The sequence below is a fragment of the Apium graveolens genome, chromosome 8, assembly GCF_009905375.1.
Source record: "Apium graveolens cultivar Ventura chromosome 8, ASM990537v1, whole genome shotgun sequence".
Lineage (NCBI taxonomy): Eukaryota > Viridiplantae > Streptophyta > Magnoliopsida > Apiales > Apiaceae > Apium > Apium graveolens.
In genome coordinates, this window is record NC_133654.1 from 195,342,697 (window position 1) to 195,353,734 (window position 11,038).

Below are 11,038 nucleotides of genomic sequence, written 5' to 3' on the forward strand. Positions count from 1 at the left end.
ATTTTCCTGTAGTTTATCAACCTTAGCATGAGTAATGGAGTGTTGACCTTGAAGGCTTTTAGTACTGAGAGCTATGACTTTAAGTTGAGCTTTAAATTCAGAGTTTGTCATCAACCCATCAGCCTTTGCAATATGATCTGATAGAACTTTGGAGCTTGGAATGAAATCAGATTCATTCCACTTCTTGGTCCACTAAACTCCTCTGTGAGTTTCTTCCCAAGGAGCAAGAGCTTCTTTTTTAACATATTTCAATATTGCCTCCTTTCTAAGAATTGGAGCTGTTGTATTTACTGGAGCTGACTCTCCAGAACATGCAAGAAACTCATCATCTTCTGACAACACAAGTGTGTGTGTGGCTGTTGGAGATTCTGGTACAACTTCATCTGTTTCCACATCCAGAATTGGAGTAGTTGGTATATTAGCTTTTAGTGGAGAAATAGATGGAATTGTCACTTGTCCTTGTGGTGCTTCCAGAATAAGAACAGATGGAATGATCAGTCTATGAAGGTCAATTTCAGGACTTAATCCTGAATCTTCAACTGGAACATTTTCTTTGATTGAAGAGACATGAGGTGTGATCACTGTGTCAGGAACAGTGTCTTCAGCTTGAGGTGGAGGTGGCAGAGCTTCAATTACTACTGGTTGTGATGAGATCAGAGATTCCTGATCCCCTTCCTCAGCTTCTTGAGCATCCTCAGAGTGAGGTTGTGCCATATGCCTTCATGCTCTCATTTTCTTTGATCTCCTGGATGGTGGAGAAACATGATCTGCATCAGAATTTGCAGATCTTTTCCTTTTCTGAATTTCAGACCCTTCAGCTTCTAACTCTACAGGTTCTGATGCGGGAACCTGTACCTGTTCATCTTCATCTGATTCATCCCTTAGAATCATCCTTCTTCTCCTTGGTGGAGATTTAGGAATAGATTTTGCTCTTGAAGATTTTACAAATGGCACTTTTGGGAAGTACCAGAGGTTGGTTTGGTAGAAGGTGCTGATGGTTGAGGTTGAGAAGATTGTGCAAGTTGGAAATAAGTTCTGACGGTAGGCTGTGGTTGAGGTTGAGAAGTTTGAGCTGGTTGAGTATTGATTGTAGGTGCTGATGGAGGTTGAGATGGTGCTACATTAGGATATATGGTACTGTATGTGAGAGGATCAGAATTTACTAAGAACTGTTTGACTGATTGAGGAATTTGGAGGGGTCTTAGTACATTCTTCTTATTATCAGTAGATAATATGTCAGTGAAAGCCCTTTTGTGTAGCTTAAAGGGTTCAATCAACTCACTAAAGGTGTGTGGTGTATCAGGACAATAGAAATTATAAATAAGTTCACAAAATCTAGCAAAATAGACTATATTGCTATCTTCTTTCATCCTATCACCAATAAACCCTAAAACATCACTTGCATAATCAAAATGTGTTTGATTCAAATGGGCATACCCGATTTGCTGACTCATTATGGGTATAGCATCAAAGTTTGTGCACTTGTTGGCAAAAGCTTTTGTAATACAGTCAAAGAAAAAACTCCACTCTCTCCTGATGCGGGGTCTCTTCAATTATCCCAGCTTTGTCAAAGACTTTTCATAGCCTAGATTTGCCATCATTTGTTGAAAAGCTGGCTCCTCAACTGTTGAATTAAAAGTGCAATCTTCTGGCAAATGTAGTGCTTGTCGAACAGTTGACAAGGTCACCACATGCTCATCCTCCCCTGTTGTAAAGATAATACTTAGGGACCCAGCTTTTCCACCATCATCATAAACACCAGTCCTCCAAAACTCCAGTATTTGCTTGCCTGAGAGAACCTGGGGTTGGGTCAGTGAAGTCTTGGACGAAATGAAGTTCTGAAGGACCCTCATCCTTAGAAAGAATATCCATGTAGTTATTAGGAACAAACTTGGCTCCATCATAGATTAAATCTTTGGGTGCCACTTCTGTAAAGAAATAAGTGAGAAAATGTGTGTTCACAAGGTGTTTGTTAAAATGCCTGTAAGAAAGTTTGTCAGAGAATATTAGAGAGTGAGAGAGAGAATAAGAGAGATTAGAAAGTAAAAATAGTAGGTAAAAGATTGTAAAATCTTTTAACTCTCTTATTTATACACTCCACGTGACAACAGTCAATTTTGTGAAGGAGAACAGTCTTTTTACACCTGGCAACATGGAAACAGTCAAAAAGTAATGAGTGGGCACATTAAACGTGCAGTAATTATTGCTCACATGCTATTACCAAAACAACCACGCAACCCATTAACCAAATGATTATCACTATTTTTATCTCACTTAATTATTTTCTGACAAAATATAACCATTATAGTAATACTAAAAATAAGCCAAGTAATTAACTAATGTCACGTAAGCATCAGAGTTTCCATCAGGATTTGTATCAGAACTTGACTATTATCAGAATTTAACGGTCATCAGAATATGGCTTCTTTACTCAAAAAGTGAATGACTGTATCTGTGAGTCTTCACACAAATACTGATTGGTTTCTTCAAAATTTAATCATCAGAACTTTCATCAGAACTTGTCCTCAGAATTTATGCAAATAATACTTAACTGTTTATCAAAAACAACTTAATCACCATAGTAATTTTCATCATTCATATGGAGTGAGAGTGCGTGCATTTGCAAATGATCAGATAAAAATTAAAGTCTGATAAACTTCAGTATATCTTAGAAATAAGGCATAACTAAGAAAAGTGCTTAAAATCTGTTTTTAATTTTGAAGTCTACTATAGAATAAATTTATACAAGAGTCCACCTCAACTGTTTGTGCTCATTTTATGCATCTTTTGACATTCTTTTTACAGCGGCTTCTCAATGTAAATGAGTCACAACTGCTATCGGAATTTATGCTATTATCAGAGTATTTCTCCAGTAATCAGAGAATGTGAAAAGTCACCAAGAAAAATTTATTTTCTTTTCCAATGCATATAACTTAATACCAGCAATGCATTTGGGTCTTCCCTTTCACATATTTACTCTAGATCTCAAAGGAGTACCTGACTTCAATTTCTTTTCTTTTGTTTTCTTCAGATAAGTAAGGCTTATCAATCATGTAGTTTATCCTTAAGATTTATTGCATCAGAATTTAACAGATAAGAAACAATAATCTGGTTTGTGACTTAGTAAGATACACAAAGTAAATTTGACTAAGATCAAAATCAGAGTTTGCTTGTGTTATGGATTTCCACATAAACAACTAATTCAAACATGGGATATATAGTTTGTTAAAGACTACTAAGTCAACATCTAACAAATTATCCTCATTAGAGTGAATAGTCACAGAACGTTCAAAACACTATCAGAGTATATAGAATCACATCAGATAACAATCAGTATTTAATATATTACAATTTAATCATATATTATATGGAGATAAGACAATCTGTAAATACTGATCATAAAGTCTGATGCATGAGAACATAAACTAAACATATTTTGAGAAAGAACCTGAAACCATTCCAAGTTCATTTACCAGTCTTGTAAAAGTAGCTTCACATAGTGGTTTTGTGAAGATATCTGCTAGTTGTTGATCTGTTGGAACAAAATATAATTCCACTGTACCTTCCATCACATGTTCCCTTATGAAATGGTACCTAATGCTGATGTGCTTTGTTATTGAGTGTTGAACTGGATTACCTGTCATAGCAATAACACTTTGATTATCACGGTAACTGGGTATTTTAGAAAATTCTAACCTATAGTCCAGTAACTGATTTTCATCCAAAGAATCTGTGCACAACAGCTTCCTGCAGCAATATATTTTGCTTTTGCAGTTGATGTGGAAATTGACTTCTGTTTTTTGCTAAACCAAGAAACCAATCTACCTCCAAGAAATTGGCAGCTTCCACTAGTGCTTTTCCTGTCAATTTTGCATCCTGTAAAATCTGCATCTGAGTAACCTATTAGCTTAAAATCTGATTCTCTAGGATACCACAATCCTAGATCAGCTGTACCCTTGAGGTACTTGAAAATTCTTTTCACAGCTATTAGATGAGGTTCTCTTGGATCAGCCTGAAATCTTGCACAAAGACAGGTAGCATACATGATATCAGGTCTACTTGCAGTTAAATAGAGTAAAGAGCCAATCATACCTCTGTAGTTAGTAATATCTACTGATGCTCCAGTATCTTTATCTAACTTGGTTGTAGTGGCCATGAGAGTGGATGCAGTTTAAATGTCTTGCATTCCAAATTTCTTGAGTAAATTTCTGGTGTACTTGGATTGATTTATGAAAGTACCTTCTTTATTTTGCTTGACTTGAAGTCCCAGAAAATAGCTAAGTTCTCCCATCATACTCATTTGATATCTTGACTGCATTAGCTTTGCAAACCTTTCACAGAGTTTGGCATTTGTAGAACCAAAGATGATATCATCAACATATATATATGTACCAAATGTAAGTCCTTTCCATGGTTGAGGTAGAACAGTGTTTTATCAATTGTGCCTCTGTTAAATCCACTTTCCAGAAGGAATTGAGCTAAAGTCTCATACCATGCTCTTGGAGCTTGCTTAAGGCCATAAAGTGCTTTATCATGTCTGTAGACATGATTAGGAAATTTTTGATCTACAAATTCTGGAGGTTGACATATACCTCTTCCTCTAAATCCCCATTGAGAAAAGCACTTTTCACATCCATTTAAAAGACTTTAAACTTCTTTTGAGAAGCATAAGCCAAAAAGATTCTTATGGCTTCCAGTCTAGCAACTGGAGCAAATGTTTTATCATAATCAAAACCCTCCTGTTGAGAGTAACCTTTAGCAACCAGCCTTGCTTTGTTTCTTGTAATTATGCCATCACTGTCAGTTTTGTTTCTGAACACCCATTTTGTGCCAACAATGGATCTGTTCTTTGGTCTTGGCACTAGGGTCCAGACTTTATTTCTTTCAAATTCATTTAACTATTCCTGCATTGCTTGCACCCAATCAGTATCTTGAAGAGCTTCTTCCACTTACTTTGGTTCAGTCTGAGATAGAAAGGAATGATAGAGACATTCATTTGATGTTGTTGTTCTAGTTCTGACACCTGCTTCAGGATCTCCAATTATTAAGTCAGGTGTGTGTGATTTAGTCCACTTCCTTAGAGATGGAAGTTGATCTCTAGAACTGGATCCTCCCCTATGATCCATGCTGTCTCCATCAGCATTTTCTGATGCCCCCCTGAAGATATGCTCTCTGAAATTTCAGAATTTGAGTTGGATCTTTCAGGATTTGAAGAATCAGAGTTTTCAGAATTATCAGAATTTGGCTCATCAGAAATAGATGAATCAGAACTTGAAGAGCTAGTGACAGGTTCTGATGCTTCTTGAGAGTCTTGAGATGTGGTAGGTTCATCAGCTTGCTCCCCCTGAAAAGGTGCATTTTCCCTTGGAGTAATTACCACAGTTTCAATGACATCTGAATTTAACCCGTCAAAACTTACAGGATCAGGATTTAGGTCATCAGAATTTACAGAATCAGAAATTAAATCTTCATTTTCAAATCTCAGCAGATCATGATCATTGAAATCTTCAAGTCTAGTAATCTTTTTATCATCAAAAGATACATTGATAGATTCCATGACAACCCTTGTTCTTGAATTGTAGACTCTGAAGACTTTTGTGGAAAATGGATATCCAACAAAAGTTCCTTCATCAGCTTTTAGATCAAATTTTGACAGCTGTTCAGGATGAGTCTTAAGAACAAAACACTTGCATCCAAGTATATGAAAGTATTTCAGATTTGGCTTCTTTTTCTTCACCATCTCATATGGTATTTTTCCATGCTTATTTATGAGTGTAGCATTCTGTGTAAAACAAGCAGTCTGCACAGCTTCAGCCCAAAAGTAGGTTGGTAGCTTTGCTTCATCAAGCATAGTTCATGCAGCTTCAATGAGAGTCTTGTTCTTTCTTTCTACAACTCCATTTTGCTGTGGAGTTCCAGGTGCAGAAAATTCCTGCTTTATTCCATGCTCTTTGCAGAACTCTTCCATGATTGAATTCTTGAACTCAGTGCCATTATCACTTCTTATTATTTTAACAGAATCTTTGACCAACTTATCCAGTTGTCTGACATGATCAGTTAGAGTAGATGCAGTTTCATTCTTCTTGTGCAAGAAATACACCCAAGTGTATCTTGTATACTCATCCACTATAACCATAGCATATTTCTTCTTTGCAATGGACATGACATTGACTGGACCAAATAGATCAACATGCACTAAGTGATAAGGCTCAAGAAATGAGGATTCATTTTTGCTCTTGAATGAAGATTTTCTTTGTTTTGCCTTTTGACATGAATCACAAAGGCCATCAGGAGAAAATACTGATTTTGGCAGTCCTCTCACAAGATCTTTCTTTACTAGCTCATTTATATTGTTGAAATTTAAATGAGAGAGTCTCTTGTGCCAATTCTAGCTTTCTTCAATAGATGCTCTACTTCACAGACAAATTGCAGAACCATCAGAGTTTGTTGAAAGTTTGGCTTCATATATGTTACCATGTCTGTAACCTTTCAGAACCACTTTACTTGTAGAATTACTTACAACTTCACAGTGTTCTTCAAAGAAATCTACATGATAACCTCTGTCACAGATTTGACTCACACTTAGCAGATTGTGTTTAAGTCCCGAGACAAGAGCTACTGATTCAATTATGACATTCCCGAGATTGATATTGCCATATCCCAGAGTCTTTCCCATATTTCCATCTCCATAAGAAACTTCTGGGCCAACTTTCTCAACAAAGTTTGATAGCAGGGCTTTATTTCCAGTCATATGTCCTGAGCATCCACTGTCCAGAACTAGGATGTTTTTCCTGTTGCCCTTCAATTCAGCAGCATCAGAACTGCTATCAGCATTTGTCATCAAGGCATAGTTCACCTCTTCTTCAGAATCTGAATTGTCTGCCCAGTTTTTCTTCTTTGTGATAAGTGCCTGACCTTTATCACTTTTTCCTTTCTTGAAGTCAGGAGAGATGTGGCCTCTTTCACCACAATGATAGCATTTGACATTTGAGTTGTCTCCTCTATCAGACTTTCCTCCTTTGCCATCAGACTTTCTGAACCCTTTTTTTTTCCAGAACTTCCACCTTTCCTGGAAAACTTCTTGCCCTTTCTGAATTTCTTGTAGGCTATCTTTGTGATACCCTTCACCATAAGAGCACACAGTTGCATCATCTCTGCATCAACATCAACTTCAGATAAATTTTCAGATTCTGAATCATCATCATCAGAATATGATGACTCTAAATCAGACTGTATAATGAGAGCCTTTCCTTTGCCCCTCTTTGAGATAACCACTTTAGGAGATTCCTCCCCAGCTTTAAGAGCAACTGTCTTTGACTTTCTTCCATGCCTTTTTCTCCTTTGATCCATCTCGAGTTCATGAGTCTTGAGCATACCATAAATTTCATCAAGAGTAGTTTCAGCAAGGTCATAGTTGTCCCTTATGGTAGTAGACTTCAAATCCCAATTTTTAGGAAGAGCTAAAAGGAATTTTAGATTTAAATCTTCAAGATCATATTCCTTATCCATCAGTGACAGATCATTCAAGAGTTTGGAAAACCTATCATATAAATCAGTTAATGACTCATCAGCTTTTGAGTCAAAGTGCTCATACTCTTGAGTGAGTATAGTTTTCCTGTTCTTTTTTATTGCATCAGTCTTTTTTATTGCATCAGTTCCCTGAAATCTTGTCTCTAAAGCATCCCATATCTCCTTTGCAGTCTTGCATCCAATTACCCTATTTGACATGACATTGTCAATTGCACTATGTAGCAGATTCCTTACCCTTGCATCCTTGGCAATGGATGAGATGTCTTCAGCTGTGTAATCACCTTTCTCCTTTGGTATTATCTTTGATGGTTGATCAGCAATTGCAACAGAAAGCTTGGTAGGCTTATATGGTCCATCATTAATTTTATCAAGGTATTCTGAATCCGTGGCTTCTGGAAACATAGACATCTTTACCTTCCATATAGGATACTCAGATGCTCTCAGTATGGGAACCCTAATACTCTCATATCAACTATGAGTTTGATTATTTTGAGTATCTTGAGTTTTGGTGGGCTTAGTTGGAGTTTGTGTTTCTTCAGACATGATTGTAGACTGGATCTCACTGTTTGTATATCAACAGAGAAGCTCTGATACCACTTGTTATGTCACACAACACTATAAAAGGGGGTTGAATATAATGTTTATACAATCAAATCGATTTCAAACACAAGTATGTAACAGTAATCAAGTTTATTCAATATAATAAAATCTGTTACAAAGTAGGTTAAACTATTCTCTCAGTGATGAACAATATCACTAAGAGCTTCTAGGTTATAATGTATAATCTTCCTCGTGAATGATAACACATATAGTGTAAACCCTAAGCTGTGTTTATATAGTAAACATTTACAAGATATCTTCTAATTGATATTGAATATAATTCCGTCTCCTAAAATATATCAATCAGATATTATCTTCTACAAGTCTTTTAGTCTTCTAACTCTAGTCTTCTAACTCTTCATGCATATCTTCTATTGTTTTAGTCACGACCCTTTCCTGTAAATTAGCTGCTTTCCTTATCTGAAGTATCCGCACTCAAGTCCTGATATAAATCTTGACGGCCTTAAGTTCTGATATAAGTTCTGACTTCAGTAAGTTCTAATTTCCAGTAAGTCCTGATATTAAGTTCTGAAACTAAACACAACAGATTGGACCTGACATCACAAATATATCTAACATCTAGTTCGTTCCCACAGGGACTAGTTTAGGTTAATTTCAATCAATGTATATATGCAACACTAGGATAATTATTATCCAATGCTAAGACGAGTAACAAATTGAGATTGTTTATAACTATGATTAACTAAGAGATTATACTAAAGAACATAAACTACGAGATTAAAGAGAGTTGAATAATATATGACACAAACATGGGATTTTAATTTCATTAAATACTTCATTCAATAGCCTTTTCATTCTTAACCTTATCATGTAATGATGATGACACTAATCAGATAACATGAAACTGATAAACGCCAACTTTTGTCGTAAGAATACCATACTACCAGACATCCACAAAAGAGATAAAAGCTGAATATACACCAATTATATTGAGACCCTATATGTCTATGGAATTTGACAATATAACAGTTTAATGCACAAGTTATCTCTCGTGATTATATAGGACATGTAAGATGGTTAAAATTACCTACGAATCATGCATATCACATACATGAACCTATGCTAGCATGGCAAGTACTAAACCCTTAAATTCACTTTCGCTTCATTAAAGATTAACATACTATCTTATAAGTTCGCGACGCTCATAAGATGAATAAGCACAACCAATACTAGGTTATCATACAATCACCACACACAAAGGCATCGAAACAAATTAACTAAAGAGATCCATAAATAAATCCGTTAGAACCCCACGATAACGATTAGCCCATAATCAGACTCATCATCAACGTGGGTTCCGATGAAAGTGTTGTGAATATGTTGTGCACTTGATGATCACTTAAACAAAACATCTAAGTAGATTTTACTTAGTGAAATAATGTAGCACTCGACGGATAAGAATTACAGTCCCGACGGATAACTCATTATAGTCCCGACGGATGATTAACTTATTATCCATCGATTGAGTAGCTTATGTAATAATAAGTTTGTAGCACAGTGATGTATGCACCTTTGTATAGAATCTGTAGTAGCATATAAGTCATGTTGACTTTAACTAGATATGCAGAATAGGTTGATTAATTATACATAAGTAATGTCTTGTAATTCTGTATAAGTGAAATAAAGTCAAGTGCCAAAATAGCTACCGACGGATGATTAACAAAGCCTTCGAAGGATGATCAAAATGACTATCAACGGATGTTTAACATAGCAGTCGACGGATGATCAATTAAGTCATCGACGGATGATCTGAAAGTCGACGGATGATCATATCAAGAATTCAAACATCAGTTGAACAGTGAAAGCTGACACACAGCCGTCGAGTTGTATACAAACACATTGTGGAAGCCCATTAACTGGGTAATAGAGGATGAAAAACAGCAAAGATTAAGACTGTTAGATTTTATATTTGTTCAGTTTTTTTGACTTTGTAATCTTGGTATTGTATAAACCAAGAGAGTAGCAAATAAAAAAAAAGAGATAACTGAGAGAAACACAAAAAACAGAGAAATATTTGTAAGCAGAATCTTTAGCATTTCCTGTAAACTCAGTAGTTCATTTGTAAGCAGCTGTGAGCATTCTTGCACACATAGTCTTCTCGATATATTATATATATCTCTGGTGGAATTGTTTAAATCCACCAGAAAGTTTTTAAAGACTCTTGTTTTTAATTACTTATATTTTGATTCATTATAATTCTATTCCGCATTGTGCCAATCAAAACATTATATCTATGTTTGAGTTGAACATTTTTATTTCAAGAAAAAGGTTCAAGAATTCCATTCAACCCCCCTTCTGTAATTCTTGCTATATTGTTAAGGGACTAACAATTGGTATCAGAGCAAGCTCTTAATCTACAAAGAGTTTAAAGATTAAAACAATTCAGCAAGATGAACAAGAAAGATGTTGGAGTCAAGATTCCTTTTCTTGATAAAGATAATTACCATCATTGGAAGGTAAAGATGCATCTTCACATGCTCTCTCAAGATGAGGCCTATGTGGACTGCATTGAAAGAGGCCCTCATGTTCCAATGAGAGCTGCAACAGGAAATGAGCCATCTGTTCCAAAGCCAAGGCATAAATGGTCTGATCCTGACATTGAACAAGTCAGGAAAGATAAAAAGGCCATGAACATTCTGTTCAATGGTGTTGATGCAGACATGTTTGATAACATCATCAACTGCAAGACTGCCAAGGAAGTTTGGGACACAATACAGATAATCTGTGATGGTACTGAGCAAGTAAGAGAAAATAAAATGCAGCTCCTGATTCAGCAATATGAGCATTTTCATAATGAAGAAAGTGAGTCACTCACTGATATTTTTAGTAGATTCCAAAAACTACTAAATGCTCTTAAGTTGCATGGAAGAGTCTATCAGACTAAAGA